Source organism: Cydia pomonella, chromosome 18 (genome assembly GCF_033807575.1).
Source record: "Cydia pomonella isolate Wapato2018A chromosome 18, ilCydPomo1, whole genome shotgun sequence".
Taxonomy (NCBI): domain Eukaryota; kingdom Metazoa; phylum Arthropoda; class Insecta; order Lepidoptera; family Tortricidae; genus Cydia; species Cydia pomonella.
In genome coordinates this window covers 4,270,631-4,295,514 of record NC_084720.1, presented here as the reverse complement: position 1 = coordinate 4,295,514, position 24,884 = coordinate 4,270,631, and the positions used below count along the sequence as shown (strand labels likewise).

General features: G+C 36.3%; 1 long non-coding RNA gene across 1 annotated transcript in view; it reads right to left on the bottom strand.

Moving 5' to 3' along the window:
- Positions 1 to 5,610: 5,610 nt before the first annotated feature.
- The window catches only part of LOC133527967 (uncharacterized), an 86,479-nt gene continuing 67,205 nt past the window's right edge, over positions 5,611 to 24,884 (bottom strand). Inside the window, exon 2 of the long non-coding RNA XR_009800928.1 lies at positions 5,611 to 5,777. This is a non-coding gene — a long non-coding RNA (uncharacterized LOC133527967). The remainder of the gene's footprint in view (positions 5,778 to 24,884) is intronic.

Here is a 24,884-nt window from a genome sequence, read left to right as displayed (position 1 = left end):
AGCGGCAGCGAGCTATTCATAGCGACTCAGCCGTGTTTCCCTAAGGTCGTGGTCACACGTCACCAGCGCGGGACTTTGTCCGAGGGCGGACTTTATCATGGTCATTCTTCATCAGTTTCATCATATTCTATTATGTTGATCAGAATCATAGGTGTATTCGGGTAATTTCGGATATAGCGTAATTACGCAAATGATTAAAAAATCACTCACATTCCGTTGTAATAAGAGTCCTTTTTCGCAATTACCCGAATGCATCTTATCTATTTACATATGTAGGACTCTAGAGTCGGACCAAGCTAAATCTGCACGGTATTTGCAGTGGCAGAGTGCTACTATAATCGTCCTAATTCTGTGAACATGTTATAACGTTTATTTTGTTTATGTGTCAGTGCAACATTTTGTTATTGCCAAGTCGCTGCAGAATTAAGTTAGCCGGATTTTGATTTATTTTTGATCGCAGTCTAATCTAATTTTTTACATTTTGCTTGTACAAATTATCTACTTATATTGGTGTAAGTTCATAGCGATGTCAAATTGAAATCAAATTCAGTTTGAATTTCCACTCCGTATGAAATTACATAAGTAAGATTTGGCTTTACTATATTTCAATTCTGTTATTTATAAACACCCTATAAGACTCAAAAAGCAAACGTTTTTCCTTAAACAAACTATAGATCGTGTCATTCACATAGACGTGTGCCGTGATTCGTATTGTCATTTTATTAAAGGTTAGATTTGACAAATCTGCGCGTCATCGTTGATGCCACGAACTATAATAAAAAACGGACTTGAACCCGCAACCCCTACAATCCGTACATTGCTCTTAACCAATTAAGCTAATTTAACTAATATAGCTTAAATTTAACCTTTTGAACCCTTTCTGTCATAAACACAAAGATCACTCAAACGCCAAGCTCCCGGGCGCAAGTGAGCTAATGTGAACCTTACTTGAAAGTGTGAAGGTTACTTTGAAAGCGTGTGACACCTAAAGGTGTCCTTGGCGCTTTGGGCATGACTATATAGTAACGACGACTTTAGGTGTTCTTGGCGTTCAAAAGGTTAATAAATATAGGGACAAGTATAGAATTGCCTGTTTGTTCCTTGAAATTCTCTACATTACTATTTAAGTAATTTCCGAGATTCAACACGTAAATGCAGAAAACGTCACCAAGTTATTCACCTTGAATTCACCTTGAAAAATCACCTTGAATTTTCTTGCTCAGTGTGGAAACCTTTTTACAAAGTACACATCGACAGAATTGAGCGACTTCAAAAAATATTTATTAAATCACTGTGCTTCAGGACTGGACTAGCTTATACTGCTGACTATACCGATACCTGTAAACGTTTAAATATTCAAACTCTTAGTGACCGTCGAGATTCCACTGATTCCGTTTTGCTTTTTAAGATTTTCCATTCACAATTAGAAGCCCCTACTCTTTTACATAAAATCTGTTTTAGAGTTCCGCGAAGACGTGAGCGCTGTTGTCGTAAAAGAAACTTATTTTTTATTCCATTCAGCAGGACTGGTTACGGTGGGAATGTATTTATCAAACGCGCATGTAAACTTTTTAATAAGAATCAAAAACTTAATGATTTAGACATTTTTAACTGTTCACTAACACAACTTAAGAATGCATTTAAATATTGATTATAACTGGAATTTGTTATTTGCTTAAATTTAATGTACTACGAGACTACGATGTATATGTAACTTATTTTCTGCAGACTTATCAAATCACTGATTTACATATTTCAAGTATTTGTTATTATAAAATACAGATTTAAGTATTTTTGTTTTTTGTAATAGCCACGGACCTGTTTATATTTTATTTCTACATATGAAACTATAGGTCTATTTTTTGTCTGTAAGTTTTGATCAAAAATTGTGTATGACTGTTTGTTTCTAAATAAATAGAAAAAAAAAAGTTATTGCGAAGTACGAGTAGATCAACTGTGTCAATGCCAGTGCGTACGCACAGTTCGCTTTAAAATAGGTGGGTACCTACAATATTCATTCAAAGAGCTTTTCAACTTACCGTATAATAATAAAATCATTTATTTCGGGTAACCTACATTACTAATTACATAATATAATTAAAAATTAATAAAAAAATAATTAAGTAATTAATTTAAAGCATTGTCAAATCATAACATCACTAATAAGAATAAAATAAAAATGAAAAAATAAAAATAAAAATAGTATACCTAACACGAAGTTTGCTAAGTGCTCTATATAAGATAGGTACGAGGTTTGAAAAGCTGATTATGTCACAAAATATTGTGAAAATAGTGATAATCATTTCCCCCCCGTGGGTGTCCTAGTCGACTACTGTGGGATATAGTTTCAAATGTGTTGTGCGATGGGCTGGCAACCTGTCACAATTTCGTTTTTATTACACACTTTTATTTAGCTTCACCGCGTATCTTCTTTGTATACATCTACATATATATATGTGCTTCCAATCTTGTAACTTAAATTTGAACCACTTCTTGGTGTCTGTTTGAGCTGAAATTTGGTATACTTCTGTATTTCCGATGAAAATGCAATAGTATACTAAAATGGAGCTGATCTGATGATGCAGTCGGAAGGTAGCCAAAGGGACTACGATCGGAAAACTTAAACACATTGAGTTTAGGCTCATTTGAAAGGTCTCGAGAAGTACTTGATAGACATACAAAAAAGAGAAAGTGCAGTCGGCAATAAAAGTGTGAGTCAAAAATATTTTTCACGGTTACTTGTTTAATTACTAGACGCGGCACGCGGCACTGAAACTATCAGTTTCATGTCCTCTGCGTCTCTTTTGGGAATACATGCTTGTGTTTATGTATCGATGCAACTATGCATAATGTGAAAATCAGCTTTTTGCCACGGCTCATGGGAGCCTGGATTAATAGCTAATCAATCAAGTATTTCTTGTAACTCTAGACTTAAATCGACCGGGATATAAACCATGATTATCTTTTATATTGTTTTTGAGCTCTCGATATTTCGACGCAGTTACATGCATCTTGTTCACGGGTAACTGGAGATAGCGGGTTTGGGTTATCGGGAGCTCGAAAACAATAGGTATAAAATAAAAGGTAATCACGGTTTATATCCCGGTCGATTTATGTCTAGTGAAACTAACCGTGAATCATTCAAAACTGTTTCTTTTCTTAATTACGACATCTGAGTAACTCTTTAAGAAAATATAATGTTGGTGTATGAATTGTATGATCAAACATTTCTATTCACAACTAACCCTTATATCCCACATTTAATCAGTTATGTTAACGGCACCAATCATGGGACATTTAAGAGAAAGTTTGGAGTATTTTTGATATTTCACCGACACCTGTAAAATTTCTACCGCTTTACGCTTTAAAAGTTGAATGTCCAATTCGTCCTTTATGTTTTCTATTTAATGAAAGCTACTGCAATTGGTTTCAATATTATTAACCAATTAAAACAGTGTTTTTTTTGCTTCAGTCATCATCAGGATGTATGGCGCCATTCATTTTCAAACTAACAAATATCAATGAAAAATTAAACTTAAGCAGCACTTTGGCTCATGTTTATGGTAAAATGTTGCCAGCGATTAAAAACTGATGGTAAATACTAGTTTTACAGGATTTGTCCCATAACTGGTGCCTGTTCCATTATAGGGGTGCTATAGGGGGTTTACTGAACTTAATCCAAAATAAATAGGTAAATCGTTTTATTTTGTCAAATTAATTAGTTAATTGAATGGATAATACTACTACGAAATAATAGTTTTCCTTCCTCCTATATACAGGCTGTTTTTTACATATTCACCAGCAATATTTTTCGATGTGAATTTAAAGGTCATACTGAGTAACTTTTACTATGAGACCAACCGCGAACTCGCGAAAAAAAATAGCTCTCCCATAAGAGAACATCAACATCTGGGTGCCTAGCCAATATGCCAATCTTTACGCTCCATAAAACAAAAAATGCTCAGTATTCATTGTAATATGTATATATTCAAAGACAAAATTAAAGGATCGTTTACAAACTCGTCAACATTCTTGTTCTTCATTATAAAATTAAATAGATGAATGAGTATGAGCATGAAGATGAGTTGAATTTTATTGCTAATGTCGACTCCATAGCTCGCTATTAGTCCTACCGTGCGATAAAAAGTCCGATACCTATACATTATTATAATTGACATTTGTGTTTAGTTTACATGTACATATTTTTTTAGTTTCAAGTGTTAAGGCCAAAATAGTTATAATACTTTAATTATTTCCCGTTTAATTTACCTCATCACAAACCGTCGTATTAGAGGTCATTGGCTCATTACTATCAACATAGTTCATTGACCTTTGACCTACACATGTATTCGGATAATTAATGCATAATTATAACAACATCGTGTTATTTGAATACACAGTTTGTTTACTTCTTAGTTATCATGTCAGTCCAAAATATTTACATTAAAAGATTAATAAAATACTGGATGTCATTTGTTCAAAAGTGTATTTGTTTGTAAGATGTGGCCTTTTGAATGCCAAGAACACGTAAAGTCGTCGTTACTAGTTTTGCCCACAGCGCCAAGTACAACTATAGATGTTATGGCGGAGGCTGTCAAAGTAACCTTGACACTTCCAAGTAAGGTTTACATTAGCTCGCTTGCGCCTGGGAGCTTGGCGCATAAATTTGTCGTTTTTGTTCAAGACTAATGAACGCTTTAAGCATTCAAAAGGTTAAGAATGAAAAAAATGCTCACAAATTCAAGTAGGTAAGTGAAATATTATAGGAACTTCTCATATTTTTGTATAGGACACGATTTTACATTTCCGAAATTTTCTTTAAATAAGTTTTCTTTTTTCCTGTGAATCTTTCGTAAAATTTTCGACAACTTTTCCAATTTTTATTTTGTACATGTAGGTATAATGAAATCATTATATCCTTGAGTAGGTACAGTCAACATGAAATATGATATTGACGGCCAAAGAGTGTATATTGGAAAGCATTTCTTATGTACCCGAAGCACGGCCGTCGTGAACGCTGATCCCAGTGTTAGTGCCTGAAAAAGGAGACCTAGGCCCTCCGAAACATGTCGCGCGAGTGACTAAAAACACATGAATGTAAACCGTAATATTAGTTTAATGGTTCCTCTACACGATGAGCCATCATACTGGCCCACTAAGATGGGCCAGCGTGTAGAGAGGGTAGTGGTGTCGGATGGCTTATATTATGGCGCGAGAGGCGCGTAGGGATGGCCACGGTGTCGGTTTTCGTCAGCACATCAAAGATAGTAGGCCAGCGATGGCAATACGCATCTACACGTGGCCCATTCCATAGTGCGTGCTCTCAACCATCGCATCACCATCGCGCTGGGCCATCGTATAGAGAAGCCATAACCATCGCATGGCCATCTAGCTGGTCCAGTGCTGGGCCATCGTGTAGAGAGGCCATAACCATCGCATGGCCATCTCGCTGGTCCAGCGCTGGGCCATCGTACAGAGAAGCCATAATATTAGTATGTCTCATGACAGTTTAAATTCGATTCCTTATTTCCATGGAAACAGGTGTGTTACGATAAATTTGGTCACTTTGGCCGTCACTAATGTCACTATTGAAGTATAGGGACCCTGCGCGTTGGAGGGTCTGCCATCTTGTGGCCTGAATCGGAACCATAAACATGTACATTTACACGTCACGTGTTTTCTTGTGCATAGTAGGTTCTGCCATCTTGTGGGCTACATCGGAACAATAAACATCACATTTACGCCTCGCGCCAAAAATCTGACGGCTCCTGTGCTGCCTCCTACAGTTCATGCACGCTCCCTATTGACGCTGAGTAGTCTGACTACCTATTTACTCCTATAGCCTAGCAACGCTTAAATCTTGAGCTAGACGTTGATTGATTTTATTTTAGACCGGACAAAATAAATGTGCAGTTGCTAAAAAACACGTTATTGGTCAATAAATTGAGACTTGGCACGAAACCAATTTTAGGTGCGAAATCCACTGCCGCGCTATGGCAAAAAGACTGATAGTACGAGTACAACCTATAAGCCCTAAATTAGAAAAGCTTTCGGCCGATTCAAACTTTAAGATATACGTCAAATATTAGGTCTAGATATAATATGGTTCAGCTATGTCAGTGTCAAAAGTGACGTTTTTGTTTAAAGATCTAGATATAATATGGTTCAGCTATGTCAGTGTCAAAAGTGACGTTTTTGTTTAAAGAAACGTTACTTTTGAAGACAGTTTGAATTGGACCGTTTGTCCCATTCGACGACGATACGAATACACGAAAATATGTACCTACTTAAACCTATTTTTGACAAAAAAATGTCAATAGAAACAAGACTTCAAATGGTTATTTTTTATTTTTTATTCGCTCTTTTAAGGGCCTAGGCTAGTTGCTGGGGCTAGTGCGGGGACCACCGATACTGAGTTTGCATCGCACGTTAAGATAAGTTCCTTACATAATAGTGAATAAGTCTGTATTTATAGATTACTTAAGTTAATTGTACCTACTTATCTTAAATAAATATTTTTTCATTTTCATAACTAATTAATTGCACTTCCTTTATTTCAGTTAGGAGAATGCTAATAAGGTTATTTCTTTTGATTGTCTGGAAGAGATCGCTTTTTAACGTTCAGATCGCCTGTTTTTATCAATAGTAATTTGTTGTTTTTCTGTATTCTCTTTTTTCATAGCGTGGTGCCATAATAACATTAATAAATATTATTAATCGCTTCGCGTATCACTGGATTCGAGCATTAGAACATTTGCGCTATAAATATTTTATTACCTGTCTGTTTTCACATGAGCAGGTTTTATAATATCAAAACATGACAATTTAATACAAATATATGATGTTATTTGTGCATTGATCATTAATGTAATTGAGTGGGTCAACTTTTTCAATGTTATTCCATGTCGTCAGCTAGGCGAGAATAGTAACTAAGTTTGTCAGTTCTTCTTCCTCGCGTTGTCTCGGCATTTTGCTACGGCTCTTGGGAGTCTGGGGACCGCTTGGCAACTAATCCCGAGAATTGGCGTAGGCACTAGTTTTTACGAAAGCGATACAGAGGCTAAACTAGACCTTATTGGGATTAGTTCGGTTTCCTCACGATGTTTTCCTTCACCGAAAAGCGACTGGTAAATATCAAACGATTGGTACGTGCCGGGAATTGAACCCGCGACCTCCGGATTGCAAGTCGCATGCTCTTACCGCTAGGCCACCAGCGCTCTTATACTAATTGTAAGTTCTACTATGTACTTAATTAATACATATGCTAAGTACATGTTCCCTCGATTCCTAATGGACCCCATTGTCAGAACTCGAACTTGACAAAAATTTGTCTTGAAAATCTAATTTGCTTACCAACACAGCGAAGAGGACAAATCGCCAAACGTGTACTATGCGTCGTTGAAGTACTCTGCATTCTGACCATCATCAGCAGTTCCACTTCATCAAATGTCACTTTTTAAATGTAAATGCTTGATTTGTTATAGAAAATACAAAAATCACTATATGTATGCCTTTCATATTTGAAGAGTTCCCTCGATTCCTCATGGACCCCATCATTAGAATGTTGTTTGAACTTATATATATATATATATATATATATATATATATATATATATATATATATATATATATATATATATACAGTTTGGTCCCGTTTTAGTCAAAACTCAGTTCTAAATTAGAAACTGTATATATATATATATATATATAAAGTTCAAACAAAAACAATATTTTTTAAAATCGGTTCAGAAATGACGGAGTTAAGGAGTAACAAACATTAAAAAAAAAAACAACCGAATTGATAATTCTCCTCTTTTGAAATCTTGAAGTCGGTTAAAAAAGTAGATTCACCCAATCAGTTTGTTATTATAATACTATAAATTATATAGATAGTCTCCTGAAATGCCTATATTTCTAACACAACAGAAGTATACATAGTAAAAATACGATATCATAATAAAAGCCTTTAGTCAGCCATATATATGCTTCCTAATTCATAGTACGGTCGCGTGTGAAAATATCGATACGGGCAAAGCGCCAAAAATATGTATACACTACCTTAATATATGGGCAATAAGATCGTGTATACATATTTTTGGAACTTTGTTCGTATCGTTATTTTTAGACGTGACTGTAGGTACCTTCCTAATTGAACCTGCATTCATTAATCATTGTTAGTGATTAATGATGAAATTATGATGAATGTAACATCATGATGATTATTGTTGGGATGATTTTCCCGGTACGTAAGTATTGTTTCCGTAAATCCTTCTAGTATTTTATTTAAATATTTATTATATACCTACTTTGTTCATTTTACCACGCATAGATATAAGTATACTACTGTACCTCTAGTGTAAATTTATTCGATAGCGAAACGTGACGTACGCGTTTGTCTCATTTTGTATGGGATTTTGAACAGCGCGCCAAGCGGGGCGTTTTGGTAACTCAAAAATCTCATACAAAATGACACTTAACGCAAACGCGTACGTCACGTTTCGCTATTGAAAAACATTACACTAGGGGTACTGATTGAATAGGACCATATAATCAAGTAAAACGTGTAAAACACTAAAAACGTTTAACTTAACAGAGTTTTTCTTAAAAAAGAGACTCAACGTGTTTAGAAAAGGCGCTTAAAATAAGCTTAGCCTTAATAAGCCTATTATAAAACTCACGTTTATTTTTTTCCTTATTATTGGTTATAATTTTTCCTGCACCAACATACACAAATGTCTCTGTTTGACCCAATGGTTGACTAAGTTCGCCATTTGTACATTTTTCTTTATGTGTGCAATAAAGTTTAAATAAATAAATATATAACTGTAGACAGTTTATACTTATACATAAGTAGCATATAAAATACTTCCATATTTATTTCATTACCTGCTAATGAATCTGTTATTGTTGATTAATTTTGACATAACATTCATTTTTGTCACTCGTTATTCATTTTTTTATATTTTATTGCACATAAAATATTAAGTACAAATGGACTTAATGCCTTAAGGCATTCTCTACCAGTCAACCACGGGGTCAAAAAGAGGCGTTTATTAGGTGCCGGCTTTGTACTTGAGAATAATTAACTGGTATCACTACAATTAAAGTCTGATTAATATAAATAATATCATGAAATCATAAACTTAAACATACGTATACTTTATATGATATCCTTACATAAATATCTACTATAATAATCTTTACTTAATTTAGTCGTTATCTTTTATCTATTTTTCAATTTGTTCACTCTATATTATTTTATGTCTTTTTCCTTTTTGTCTGTTACCTTTCGTAATTTTTCTGACATGGTCTCATCGGAAGATCAGCGCTGGAAGCCACCAGCAACATGCTGAGATGAGCCCATTTCGTGGCACTTTATACTTCCTTTGTTTTTGTTATATCATGTAATTTAATGTGTCTTGTTTGTGTTTACGAATAAAAAAAAATCTATTCTATTCTATACTACATATATACATTATACATGTACCTTCTGTGAAACATAACTTACATTCTGACAGATAAATACCTACTTGCGCAACATGCGCTTGAAAGTACACAGTAATAGTACGAGTATTTAATCATACCTAAGCTTGTCTCTTATAATATATAAGAAATAACAAAAAAACAACACTTCGGGTCCAAATAACACTAGACCCTACTCATAGTGTTGTGTTCCTGCCGGTGAGTAAGGTTGCAGAGCTCAACGAGGGTGGGAGGGGGTTAGGGTCGGCAACGCGCATGTAACTCCTCTGGAGTTGCAGGCGTACATAGGCTACGGATACTGCTTACCATCAGGCAGGCCGTATGCTTGTTTGCCACCGACGTAGTATAAAAAAAAAAATTTGCTTATCACCCGCGTCATAAACACGATTCGATTTACATTATTAACGTTGGGCGCCAAAATAGCCAGTTAACTAGAGCGGTACGGTCACGTCTGAAAATATCGATACGTACAAAGTGCCAAAAATATGTACACACTTCCCTAATATATGGGCCATAAGGTCGTATATACATATTTTTGGCACTTCGATTGTGTCGATGTTTTCAGACGAGACTGTACCCAAATGTCCCAAATGAAAACTTGGCCCTTATAAAGTTATAGTAAAATCAATTTAATAATGAAAAATATGCACAATAAATAAAACTAATATCCGTCAGTACGTGAGCCTAAAACAAATAAGTCGTGATCTTCATCCACGGAGCCGAACGATGAATATTGGCTTCGGGTGCTGTACGAGTATGGTATGGGCCAACACACATAGGTATGGGGTGGTATGGGTACCCACACATACGACGTCGCATCTCACGTTGCGGCGTTGTGCAACGTTACGGCATCGTATGGCGGGGCCAACACACATACCTACGATCCGACGTTGTATCCACGATACGACTTCGTTGGGTATGTGTGTTGGCCCTATGTCCGACGTCACACGCCGCACACCACAATTTTAGCGTTAGAGGCAGAAAGTATTAACGTTTAACAGATAAACCATGAGTATCATGTAAATTCATCCAGTTGTGCAATTTGAAGTAATTCCTAAAAATTCACCAGAAAAATAAAAACGAGCGGAAGCTTAGTTTCTTTTTTGCACCAGCCAGCGGTATAAAAAGCTTTAGTATAAAAAAGTCCGGTTAAAACTTACCCGTAAAATAACAAACGTAAAAAAAATCTTATAATTCGGCCTTTTTTTAATCATCCGTAACTTATATGATTGGCATCCGATGATTAAGGCACTCTTAAAGCTTAAGAAATCGGCCAAGGGCACTCCAAATTGGATATGTCGACGTGATGACGAATCGTTAAACCAGCCATACAGGTCCGAGAACTGAGTACACAAAATGCCTTATCATTATTTATGTAGGTAAAATTATAGTATATGCTTGTGAAAGGGAAAATCCTGCCAAAACCAAACTATACTTGCCGCAAAACTAACTGGCCACTGAGATCATAATGCTATCTCCTTTACCCTTGTTAAGACCAACCAAGAGTGAAAGAGATGGCATTATGACCTGACCGGCCAGATAGTTTTGCGGATAGTATAGTGACTTTATTCATTCATATTTTTTATAATTCATAGAGTTACACCAAGATAAGTGTGCAGGTGTTATTTTAAACGTCAAACTTCTTTGAAATTACGATATTTATTTAACGCACAGGCTGGGCTATCAAAATCGCTGCCAACTTAGCTTGGTCTGACTTTAATCATTTATTTGCACATAAAAAGGGTTTACATAAAAAGTGGTACAAAAGTTACATGTCCTAGTCTTTTTATCCGCTTTTGACAGCATGCAAATAGGTCCTTATAATACATCAAATTTGTACTACATAAAACTACCTTAAATTAACTTAATTACTAAACTACATTAACATAAATTAAACTAAAAATAAATAAATATTATAGGACATTATTACACACAAATTGACTAAGTCCCACAGTAAGCTCAATAAGGCTTGTGTTGAGGGTACGTAGACAACGATATATTTAATAATATATAAATATTTATAAATACTTAAATACTCGTACATAGAAAACACCCATGACTCAGGAACAAATATCCATGCTCATCACACGAATAAATGCCCTTAACAGGATTTGAACCCGGGACCATCAGCTTCGTAGGCAGGGTCACTACCCACTAGGCCAAACCGGTCGTCAAAAATGGAATGAACAATAAGTTAACTTTACAATATACACATACAGTGTCAGCAATAGATAAAAAAATAATTAAGCATATAAATATATATTAATAAAATATTTATATATACATAATTTATCGCGATTACGGGGTTGGTCCGATAGTAAAAGTTGCTCAGTATGACCTATACACCGTGTTTTTATTGAATTTCGTTAATTTCGGGGTATCGGTAAGTACGTTTAAGGAAAATAATGGGCATAGTTAATTAAAAAAAAAAAATTGGTTTTTTTTAGTATTTTTATCTTTATAAAAAGTAACTAAATGTTGCATATAGCGTTGTTATAACACGGCATTACATTTAACTCAACCAAACAATTGAAAACTGTGACATATCAATGTCATTTCGAACGTCGATCGTCCGAGATAGTACTTACGTTTAGTAGCAAATGTATGAACTCGCACTAATCAATAAGTAAACAGGCCTTAAGGCAAGTGTACACGCTCGTAAGGGCCTTATAAGATAAAAATTAATGATTGATTATCTCCGAAATGGAGTTAATTAGAATATCGGTGTCTTTGAGAAAGTTACTTAATTTAAGCTCAGGAATGCACCCTCGAAATTAACGCAAATCAAAAAAACACGGTGTATATTCAGCCGGTAAATTATTGCAGGTGACAAAATAAACAACCTGTATAAATTTGACTTATATGAATTTTATACCTTATTATACGCAATAAATACAATAATACAGTCTTTTTTGCCAGTAGCCATTTAGTAAGCGCTGTTTTAAATTTAGTATAAGACAAATCTCTTATCACAGGTCAGGCATTGCCTAGTGTAGTCAATAAAAACTGTACCCATTCATTTGATATAAAATTATTTTTATTTATAAACTTTTATAAAATTGTCAAATTGCGGAAACGGTTTTAAAAGTTAAGAATATTTTGAGCAATTTTGGAAATGTTTCAGAGGCACATCCGTAGATAGTCAAGTAACGAGACCTTGGGACACCTTGAGGGCCACTTACGCCATCCAGGGATAACCACTAACTCGGGGTTAACCGGTTAAGCCCGGTGTCCAGTACAATTTAAACCTGGGTTAACGGTTAAGAGGAAAGAGGACTGCTGCTTCTCCATAAACGTAGTCCCCATTCTCTTCTCTGGGTATTGACAACTATGGAAAATATCGTTACGTAATTAGATGTATATTAACAATAGTTACGTTTGACTTTTTTTTTGATTTTTTTCATTGTTTTAAAAATTAGGAACGAAAAACAGTTTTCATACAAATTTTTAAATGCTGTTAATTCCTGTAATAATTAAAAAAATTAAAATAATCAAACGTAGGGGGATAGCTGTGGTCGACATACAACAAATTGTGACAAAATATTTTCAATAATGTTAATATTCAGAGAGGAAAATGAGGACTACCTACGTTTGAATGAAAAGGCCATTTCGCGCGGGTCCTCCACTTTCGTTTAACTCCGGGTTAGTGACTAACCCTGGGGGCCTACCGCGAAAACCGAAATTCGCAAACTGCGGGGATCTTTCTCTTTTACTCTTACTAAGACGTAATTAGAGTGACAGAGAAAAATGCCCGCAATTGATGAACTTCGATTTTCGCGGTTACAGCCCGGGATTGGTGCAAGTGACCCCAACTCCTTTAAATAGATGACATATGTTTAAATACCGACCCGAATAGCTGTCAACATAAGCGGTAATCGGTCTGTTTATTTGCCAATTCGTAACGTATTAACATACAGTTATGTCTTGATGTCGATCGTTAAAAAACTGGTCTGGTCTCTGTAAAAAGCGGGCTGTAGTCAGGGAGTGATCTCAGTTTGATCACTTTCGATTTGACGGTTACAAATGTTTCGGTAAAACCCATACTGAGTTATTATTAAGATGAAGATGAGCTCTAAAATACTTCAGTATGGGAAATCCGGAACTACGTACCTAACATCATAATGCACAATGGCTCAAATTCAGTGACAAGATACATTAAAAATAAAAATAAAGTACAACATGAAGTACATTTGATCACCTCGCTATTTAAAAATAACGCAATAAGTAGTAATAAGACGTAATTAAATCTCGCCCTCATCAGTGGCGGGGCAAGACTAAAATTTTATGTGAGCGACGCCCTCTGGTGGCGCAAGAAATAACGAACATTTTTACGTTGTGTCCAAGTTATACTGCACGCGTATCCCACCCCGCACTCCGCACCCGTTTAGTCTTTTCTATGGGAGCGTGCCGGCACGTGATTAGTAATTTTTTTTTATATATTTGACTGCAGCGTATCGAAATGAATTACAGTTGAGTTGGGAGCCCATAAATGAAAAATACGCAATTCTAGTTTAGTATACGAAATCTTAATTTAACCATTATAGTCGACGAGTAGAATAAACTATCAATTATGCGCACTAATCATACGAGTAAATTGGTGTCAAAGATGCCTTATCGGCCAGAGACCAACTGGGATCAACCTACGATAGCCGAAACTTCATCTTCGTACGAAAGCAGCCCCTTGACTTGCGCTGCTTTAATTAAAACTTTATCTTATAGAAGATAGATTCCATTTTGGCATGCTGGGTTTTACTTATGTATATCTAGACTTAAATTGACTATATAAAGATAGCTACGTTAAGACCAATCTGGAAATAACCTGTTCGCATTTTGGAGACTTTTAGGCAATTAACAGGTCGTTGTATTTTAAACTTTCAAGCAATTTTTTACTAGCAATATTAATCTGTATTAAAAAATGCCTACACGTGCCTCCGATGACGTTGATTCTGCTCTCCTCTTATAAGCGGATTCATTTCCAAAAAAATAGTGGAGGTGGGTCAAATTAATTCTCCGCTACACTCGGACGCTACATTCCGACACATTTTTTGGGGACAAAAAACAAGGCAACGATAATAATTTTGACCCAGGTAGCTCATATCGTCTATAATAAAATAATGCATCGGACGCTAATTTTAAGGGCCTCCGCTAGCTGACGCGGACGCCCGCCGCGGTGCGCACGCACGCGGGTGCTATTTGTAGGTGAAATCCGCCGCACGCGTCCGCTTCAGTTAGCGTTGCTCATACTACTTTTCGTTAACCCGCTCGTCCGCTCCGTGCACCCGCGCCAGCTAGCGGAGGCCCTAACACAATAATCTGTTTATAATTCGCGGATGTTATTATAATTTGCGGTTTGGTCTATGTTAGTCATTCTAGTCAGTATGTTAGTCAGTGACTCGACGATTCACGATTGAACAAAATAATAGTACAGTCAGTAAAACTATTAGCTTAGCACCCCTGCATAACGAATAGTTTTGCTGATTGTAGGCTCATTGGCTACTTGTACCTCGTACCTGGAGTAATATGCAGATATACTCGTATTTTAATGGTGCTACATTTCCGCACTAGTGCGTAAATTAGCACATTATGTAACTATGTCGAAAAAGGGTCATATGTACTGTACATTGTACGATACATGTGCGAATAGGTAATTCGCACCTCGTGTCGATTTAAAACACTCCCTTCGGTCGTGTTTTAATTTATTGCCACTCGTTACGAATTTCCTATTTTTCGCACTTGTATCGTAAATAACTATAATACCATTGTAACCTACTCGTATACCTGTGAATAAACTTTTTGTATTTGAAAGAAGTAAAAATTCCACCAAAAACATTTTCATGTAAAATGTCGCCAAGACGAGACCATATGGCTCGCATTGCCAAAAAGTTATCATAGTTTGTGAAGTTAAGGGCCATCCCTAGCGTCTTTTGAGCGTCCGCGTCTAGTCAGCGCTATGGAAAATGGCGTCGCTGCGCATTTGCGCCAACGTTGCGTCGAGCAACGTGCGTTCAGCCGACGCCCGAAAGATGTTAGAGAGGCTCTTAGAAGCTTGGCTCTACATGAGATCTTATAACTTTTTGGCAGTGCGAGCCATATGGTCTCGTCTTGGCAAGATTACCGGGATTCGAATCCCCAGGACCATTGGCTTCATAGATAGGATCACCACCACTCCCACCACCACTACCCACTAGACCAGACCGGTTGTCAAATTACTATATTACTATAAATATCTTACACCGAGTTTTACAAATTCACACGACAATATAATTACGTTGTAGTCTTTAGTTCATCAATAGCCGTCACTTCAAAGTATTCGAGTTCTTTGATCTCATAGCATTAGGATGACTAAGTGACTATGTAAGATGACAGCAACTCGCGGATGTCACGGAGCGCTGCGCGTACGCAAGTCATGACTAACCGTACGATTCTGTGTACGCGTCAGTGTGTTGCCAAGTTTGGAAGAAAAAATGTGGAGAGTTGAGGAAAACATATGAGTGACCATTTTTTCCTTTACTTTTATGGATATCCTAAGTATATTCTTGTAACTTGTTACCCAGGCAGTAGGCTGATTATAACTCTTTTTACTACTTATATATTTTAAAATAAAGGTTTATAGTAGGTACATGTTGTCAATTGTGTTTTATTGGACTAGGTTGATATTTCTTACAATAGGTATACAAAATATCTTTCATATAATAATGAGATCGCACCAGGAAATATATCCATAACATTAATATATAACTAAAATAAGTAATAAATATTTAGGGACAATCTTCCACAGATCGACCTAGTCCCAAACTAAGCAAAGCTTGTAGGTACTATGGGTACTAGGCGACGATAATAATATACATACATAAAAAGATAAATGCATACTTATAGGTATACATAGAAAACACCCATGACTCAGGATAATATTCGTGCTCATCACAAAAATAAATGCCTTTACCGAAATTCGAACCCGGGACCATTTATAGGCAGGGTCACTACCCATTGGACCGGACATATCGCCATATCGCCATGGAGAATGTGATTAATCAATTTAAACGCAGATTATGTTTACATGTCGAGATATTAGTGAAAATGGTTGAATGAGAAGAAAATGTTAGAAATTTGTATTTACATGTACCTATATTGAATGTTTCGATGCAATGTCCTTTGTGTGTTTCTACATGCCGGGCAGACCGATAAATTATAACTTTAAGGGCATCGTTTTTTGCATTACAAAGATTCTAATGAAAAATAATCCGAACTTGGCCCTATCCTTGCTCACATGTATGTATTGTTTTTCTTGGGGTTGAATATTTACATATGATTATGAATTTGCTTATTAACATAAAGGAACTTTATATGAGTGGGAGATGCATGCTCCTGATTGTGGGCGGGAGTTCGAAGTGCATTCATTTAATATGCAGATAATATTATATGAAATAAACTACACTGAAAAAAATAGATAGCCGAACTGGTTTTGTAACTTTACTAAATAACTAAACTACGGTTATAAGAAAATAAACTTTGCATAAATTTACAAACTTATTTTGTAGTGTATACCCAGTACCTGAACACTGATAGCCAAACACGGTTTTGTAACATATAACACATAGTTCGCAAGTCCCAATTTTTGTGTAAACAGTAACCAAAATTTTGTTACAGTTATGCAAACATTTCTTTCAGTGTAGCTGTTGCCTTCGACTCCTTCCTCCCCAGTAATCAGACTCTAATATGAACCCTATTTCTTTTCAACCCTTTTAAGGAGTTGAATTAACTAACTAACTAATGTGGCTCAGCGACCGAAAGAGGCCTCCGAAACAAGAGCACGCCACTTTTCCCGATCCTGCGCCGCTTCCTGCCAATTATCGGCTTGGAGCTGCCGCAGGTCCGCTTCAACGCTGTCTCCCCAGCGGTATCTGGGACGACCCACCGGGCGGCCACCAGTCGGTCTTCCGAAGTACGCCCTCTTGGCAGCCCGATCCTCTTCTATTCTAAGGAGTTAGCCGAACGAAACGAAGTCTGTGGGATTTGGTTTCGCCGATGATATGAGAATGATCCCTCTTCACCGCACTGGGTTCATGTCGAATTCGTTTTCCGTGCAGGCGGCCCGTCTTTGGAACAGACTTCCCTACGGCATCAAAAATGCTCAAAATAAGTTTGCATTTAAAAAATCCTTACGTGCTTTCTTTGCTAGCAGAATGAAAAAATAATAATGTATGGGTAAGCTCTATATGTTTTGTCGTTATTTATGTATATATTATAAGAAATATAAGTATGTATGTATGTATTATGTATGTATGGTATGTTATTGTATTATATTTGGTTGTTGTTGTTAAAGTAGGGCCCACATCAATCTCTCTGCTTTGCCTAAAGGTTGACTGGTAGAGAATGCCTCATGGCATTAAGTCCGCCTTTTGTACTATAAGGTTTTCTTTTGTGCAATAAAGATTAAATAAATAAATAAATTAGGTTCGCCCACCATACTTCCTTATGCTCCACTCCAAGTGCCAAGTTGCCAAGATCTCACTCTGTCTCTCTGAATTAAAGTAAAAACCGGCCAAGAGCATGTCGGGCCACGCTCAGTGTAGGGTTCCGTAGTTACTCTTCCGTCACAATAAGCTAAACTGGAGCTTAAAGTATAGTAAATTGTTAACCAAGGGATGAAACGGTACCTTTCACCCAAGTTAAACAAATAGGCAAATTTGCATAATCAGTACCTAATTAAAGTAAGTCTTTTTACTATGAAGGGAAAACTTTTTGCGATAACTCAAAAATAGCTAAACTGATCATGTCCGCTATAGTTTTCATTTAATGTCTTTCTTAAGCTCTACTTCCATGATTTTTTTCATATTTTTTGGACCTATGGTTTAAAAGTTAGAGGGGGGGGGACACATTTTTTTTCCTTTCGGAGCGATTATCTCCGAATATATTCACTTTATCCAAAAATGTTTCTTGAAAACCCCTATTAGTTTTGAAAGACCTTTCCAACGATACCCCACACTCTAAGGTTGAAGCGAAAAAAAATTTCACCCCCACTTTACGTGTAGGGGAGGTACGCTAAAAAAAATTAAATTTTTAGATTTTATTGTACGACTTTGTCGGCTTCATTGATTTATATATCCATGCCAAATTTCAGCTTTCTAGCACTAACGACCACGGAGCAAAGCCTCGGACAGACAGACAGACAGACAGACAGACAGACAGACAGACAGACAGACGGACATGGCGAAACTATAAGGGTTCCGTTTTATGCCATTTGGCTACGGAACCCTAAAAATGTGACGTTATCTATGAAAAGGCACTTATTGTCGATGGCGCTTACGCCGTTATAAACGATGCTCCGATACAAATACAACGCCGCGCGACGCAGTGCGGCGTAAGCGCCATCGACAATAAGGTCCCTTTTCATAGATAATGCCACAAATTCTGTTTAAATCTCAACAAGAACAAGATATCATCATAATGATTGCGAATTCGAATGCTAAGAGAAGGAAGAGGAATTCATAATATTTTTAATTTTTTTTAAATAAAAGTTCTTCCCTTCAGCCTGGGCGATATTCGAACTCACTCTGACTCTTAAGAGGAAAGAGGACCTTCGATTCTCCATACAAACTTAGTCCTCATTTTCCTCCCTGGATATTGACATTATGCAAAATAATTTTACAGAATTTTATGTATTTCAGTCATACATTTTTCCTTGACCGTTACATTTTTCCGTTTTTTCAATTATTATAAAAGTTAGGAGCTAAAAACAGGTTTCATACAAATTTTTAAAAGCCCCTAACTCTTATGATATTGAAAAATAAAAATTAAAAATAAACGTTCGGGCATAGCTATGATTAAAACTCATCAAAATGTGTAAAAATATTTTCAATAATGTTAAAATCCAGAGAGGAAAATGGGGCCTACGTTTGTATGGAAAGGCGGTTTCGGAGGGCGGGAGGTTTCCCCTTTCGTCTCAAAGCTCAAAGACATCGTGCCATGGATTTGCCAACTGAGCTAGTTACTAAAATTAATTTTTAACTTAAAAACCCTTTTGCTGGTTCTGCTCATAATAAAAACTCAAAAAATTAATTGATGTTAAATTTTCCTTTATTTAAATATAAAATCCTGAGACCCAACTTCCAAATTATTGTACATATTCTACAATAATTTCTAAGCATTGAATATTTGAGATTCCAAATTCAAAAACAATAACTGCTACCGGTACCCCTAGTGTAACTTTGATCGACATCATAACGTGACGAACGCGTTTGCGTTAAGTGTCATTTTGTATAGGATTTTGAGTTTCCAAAACGTCCCGCTTGGCGCGCTCTTTCGAAATTCAATACAAAATGAGACTAAACGCAAACGCGTACGTCACGTTTGGAAATCGAATTTATTTACACTAGGGGTACGGGTCTCAGGAGGATAAAACATAAGTATTATTTTGCAAGTGTATCAACAAAAGTAAACAGGGACGCTTATACAAACATAGTTAACCTAAATGTACTCTTAAGTATTGGACACTATTATTAAGAATTCCGCTAGTCATTTTAACTGACCTATTAACCCCATACTGGGAATAAAATCTACGTCAAAAACTCATTTAACTTCCCAGAACTGCAACTCTGCAGTCTACAGTCCATTCATTGTACAAAACATACACAAATACAATAAAAACCTTATTGATTTACTCATAAGGTTGAAAGTTCATCTTAATCCACGCAAAGCAATAACTTTTTCCCTTTGAAAAGTATGTCAAGAACTACAGGATACATCACCTACCGCGAACACCGAAGTTTGCAAATTGCGGGCATCTTTCTCTGTCACTCTAACTACGCCTTAACTGGAGTAAAAGAGAAAGATGCTCGGAATTATCCAACTTCAGAATTATCGGTAGGCCCGTAGGTATTTCACTGCAAAAGTGGACCTTTTATTTATGTAATAAGACTTAAATTGACTTGTGCTTGGCAAATAACCATAGCTGTGAGGAATGATTGCTAATAAGTCATTTCACTGTATGATTACAGGGTTTCATACAGTTCTTAGAAATTATGGATAAATGCTTGATAAACTTAATGCAGTTCGCTTATGGAAATCCGTTTGAATTTCGTCTCTACTTGTATAGTCTTAAGAGTGGTACTATCGTTTCTTAGATTAATTTGTAATTTTGTTTCTCCCTGAATATTGTCCTACTTTTACAACTTCATAGAGACCTTCTTGGACAATCATCTTGGATTTTCCTTTAACCGACTTCAGAAAGAAAGAAGATCTCAATTATATCTCCAGCAATCCCAGAGCTTTCATAAAATAGTTAATTACGATACAAGTGCGAATAATAGGAAACCCGCAACGTGTGGCGATAAATTAAAATACGAACGAATGGAGTGTTTTAAATCGACACGAGTTGCAAATTAACTATTCGCACGTGTATCGTACAACGTTTTACAGTACATTTTCGACATAGGTAGGCACGGGAAGTGCGCAATAGTGCGGGAAAGTAGCACCATGTGTAATGTAGATAAATGTTATTTTTCCAGTCGGAAACAGATTTAGCTAAGCGGGCCAGATGTTAACAATGATCTACCTAAACGCTTATTTTGAGGTAGTACGAATAGTACCTACGATCAATACCTAGTTCGAGTTCACAAGCATCTTAATTTACCTACAAGCCAATATTTCAAATATACTATATAGGTACCTACAGGATGTATATTTACAATTAGTCATCTCCAACAATTTACGGGGTCAATATACAAGTCATATTGAGCAACTTTTGCTATGGGAGCAACCCAGAAATTGCGAAAAAAAATTGACTGTTTCATACATTTTGGCTGGCTAGAGAGAAAAATTTTTTTCGCGTTTTCGGGATTGGTCCCATAGTAAAATTCAGCCCGTTAATTATTGCAGGTGACTAAATAAACATCCTGTATACACGACCTTATAATCAGTGTCTTAGAGGCGTGTAAATATATTTACAGTACATATGGGGCTACTTTATAGCACTAGTGCGAGAAGTAGCATATTACGTTACTGTGTCGAACATTTAAAGGGCCATATGTACTGTAAAACGTTGTACGATACATGTGCGAATAGGTAATTCGCAACTCGTGTCGATTTAAAACACTCCCTTCGGTCGTGTTTTAATTTATCGCCACTCGTTTCGAATTTCCTATTTTACGCACTTGTATCGTAATGTACTATTTTGGAACGTTCGCTTTGAAAGATAAATAAATAAAATGAATAAATAAATATTTGCGGGCAATCTTACACATCGTCATAGGTCCAAGCCCCAAACTAAGCAACGCTTGTACTATGGGTACTAGGCGACGATATTTATACGTATATAGATGAATACTTACATACGTAGAATACACCCATGACTCAGGAAGAAATATCTATGATCATCAGTTCATCACACAAATAAATGCCCTTACCGGGATTCGAACCCGGGACTATCGGCTTCATAGGCAGACCAGGTCATGGGGTCACCACCCACTAAATCAGACCGGTCGTCAAAAGAAAAGACGTATGTTATTGAACTGTACCAAACTTAGTGATTGAGCACCTCGCCGGCATAAGAAACTCCTGGTACAGTCGCCTTCAGATATATCAGCGCGGCCAAAGTGTTCACAAACAAGACTAAAAACAGCGGTAAGTACCGGTTTATTTCGGTTTTACTCCAAACTTTCATAAGAAAGCAAACGTTTTAATAACTATAACCTAGACCGGTTTATTCGACGAGCGACAAGACGGCCGGCCGGTCTGGTGGTGTGGCGCGTAAACAAACCCACCCACATAGGAAGAAACCGCTTTTTGTTTTTCTAAACCGGTTAATCTGAAAATAACTTTATGGAAATATTCTCCTAATAACCGGTTAAAAAAAACGGTTTCACGAACGCAACCGAAAATAAAAGGTTTTGCGCCAGGTCCATGATAACGATTTGGAAATTTAACCGGTTTCCAAGCCTTGTTCAAGAATATCTGAACAAGTTTCTTTTATCGAGGCGTTAAAGCACATGTTTAGATATTATTGAGCAGTTTGGCCGCTCCGATATATTTGATGGCGACTGTGCTAATATTGATTTTGAAATCACTGTCAATGTTTTCTTCTATGTTGAAGCTTACATTAACTCAACTTGACATAAAAACGTAATCCGTATGACATAAAATACTCTAAACGATTTCAAGAGTAAATAAATAAACACATTCTAGTACAGAAAATAAACAGTATATTGACTTCACCTACCTATTAAGTTCAGACGCAACGGAAATTTTATCGGTGAGATGTTTATAACATACAATACGTATAAACAAAAAAGTAATATACGTTACATATTAGTGGAAAACATTATAAACTAATTTTATAGGTACCTAGCAGATACGATTGCGAGCGATATTATAAATTTTTTGTTAATGAAAAATAGCGTGAAGCGATGAATTTTTCCATCATCATCTTCCCCGCGTTGTCCCGGTATTTGGCACGGCTCATGGGAGCCTGGGGTCCGCTTGGCAACTAATCCCAAGAATTGACGTAGGCACTTGCTTTTACGAAAGCGACTGTTATCTGACCTTCCAACCGAGAGGGTAAACTAGGCGTTATTGGAATTAGTCCGGCTTCTTCGCGATGTTTTATTTCGGCGAAAAGCGACTGGTAAATATCAAATGATATTTCGTACCTACATAAGTTCTGGAAAAATCATTGGTACGAGGCGGGGTTACAACCCGCGACTTCCGGATTGCAAGACGCACGCTCTTACCGCTAAGAGCGTAAATTTAATAAAATCGAAAAAATTGTTCTCGAAAATTACAAAGGTACCTTCTGCCATAATTTAATGCTTCTAATATTTTTGTATGTGTGTGGTAGTTACAAATCTTGGGTTCAAGCCCCGGTTGTATTGTACTATTTTTCCTGTATAGAAAAAAAAAAATCCTAAAAAAAATTTAAAAATAATTAAAAATCCCGTCCTTGTCAATTATTATAGACCGACTAAAGGGCAATTATCATTATCAGTCATGTTTAGCAATACGCCAAAGAAAATTTTTAAAAATTGCAAAGTACCCATGACATGTCCTCGGTATTTTTTCTGCACGCTTACTCGTATGGCAAACCTTCTTACAGTTAATTTCGATTTCTATATTTCAACGTTTATTTTTGTTTTTTTTTTTATGGTATACGAGGCAAACTAGCAGACGGATCACCTGATGGTAAGCGATTACCAGAGGGGTTGTAAGTGCGCTGCCGGCCTTTAAGATGGGAGTACGCTCTTTTCTTGAAGGTCGTACCTACGTACCTAAATGTTGAAAAAAAAACAACCGTTAATAGTTAAGAACATAATGCAATGATCCCTTATCTGAACGGGAACTTATTTCTAAGTGGAAACTTGCATGAGAATCTTCTCATAAATTTCCAGAAATTATCGGAAATTTTGAGATTGCAGTCCAGCACTGGATTTGATCACTGGACTGGAATGCCACTGAAAAAGATCTAAACGCGGCATTAGACCAAGATAACTCTGCAACGATTTTGACAGCACAGACTTCAAGTTATACGTCAACATTTCATGGAAGTTTGACGTTTAAAATAACACTTGCACTGTCTGGGCTATAAATCGCTACAGACTTATCTTGGTCTAGCTCTAGTCGCAAGTTAGTATACTGCGTCTGCATGTGTGTAGATAATGTTACATTATGATGTCATTAAATAAATAAACAAGTAAAGTGGTGTTTGTCATGCGTTCTCATTAATATTCGAAGCATTAGGTAGCTAATGATATGCTGACTGTCTGTAATATGTCTTAAACAGAATATTTACTAACATCAAGTACTACCGTGAACGTTTAGTTTTAAGAATGAAAGGATTTTGGGTTTATTTAAATGATTTTAACTAGATCCATATCATAACCTCCCTAAAATATATTCCGAAAACCGAAATTCGCAAATTGCGGGGATCTTTCTCTTTTACTCTCACTAAGACGTAATTAGAGTGACAGAGAAAAATGCGCGCATTTGACAAACTTCGATTTTCGCGGTTATAGGCCAGAAACGATAAGTTAATGGCCTATATTAACCAACCAGTATCTGTGGGTGCATCATAATTTGAACTGTACATTATCGATAACTGATACCTTAATAACATTCAAATTTAGAACATCTCTGAGAAACAAAGAAATTTGATTTGACTTCTATTCTAATATCAGTCGAGATGACGTTTTATTTGAAATGAAGTGTCAATTGCAAAGCGATATGGCAAAAATAAAAATAAAACAACTGATGTGTGACATGCACGAAAAAGTTTGCATTACCGCCATTTGAAGTTTAATTAGTTTGTAAGTATAAAATTACTTTGTTGTGTTGAAGCTTATGATATTGATGTAGATAAAGTAGTGTATGCAACTGTACATAATTAGGCATTAAAATACTCGTGTAATCCT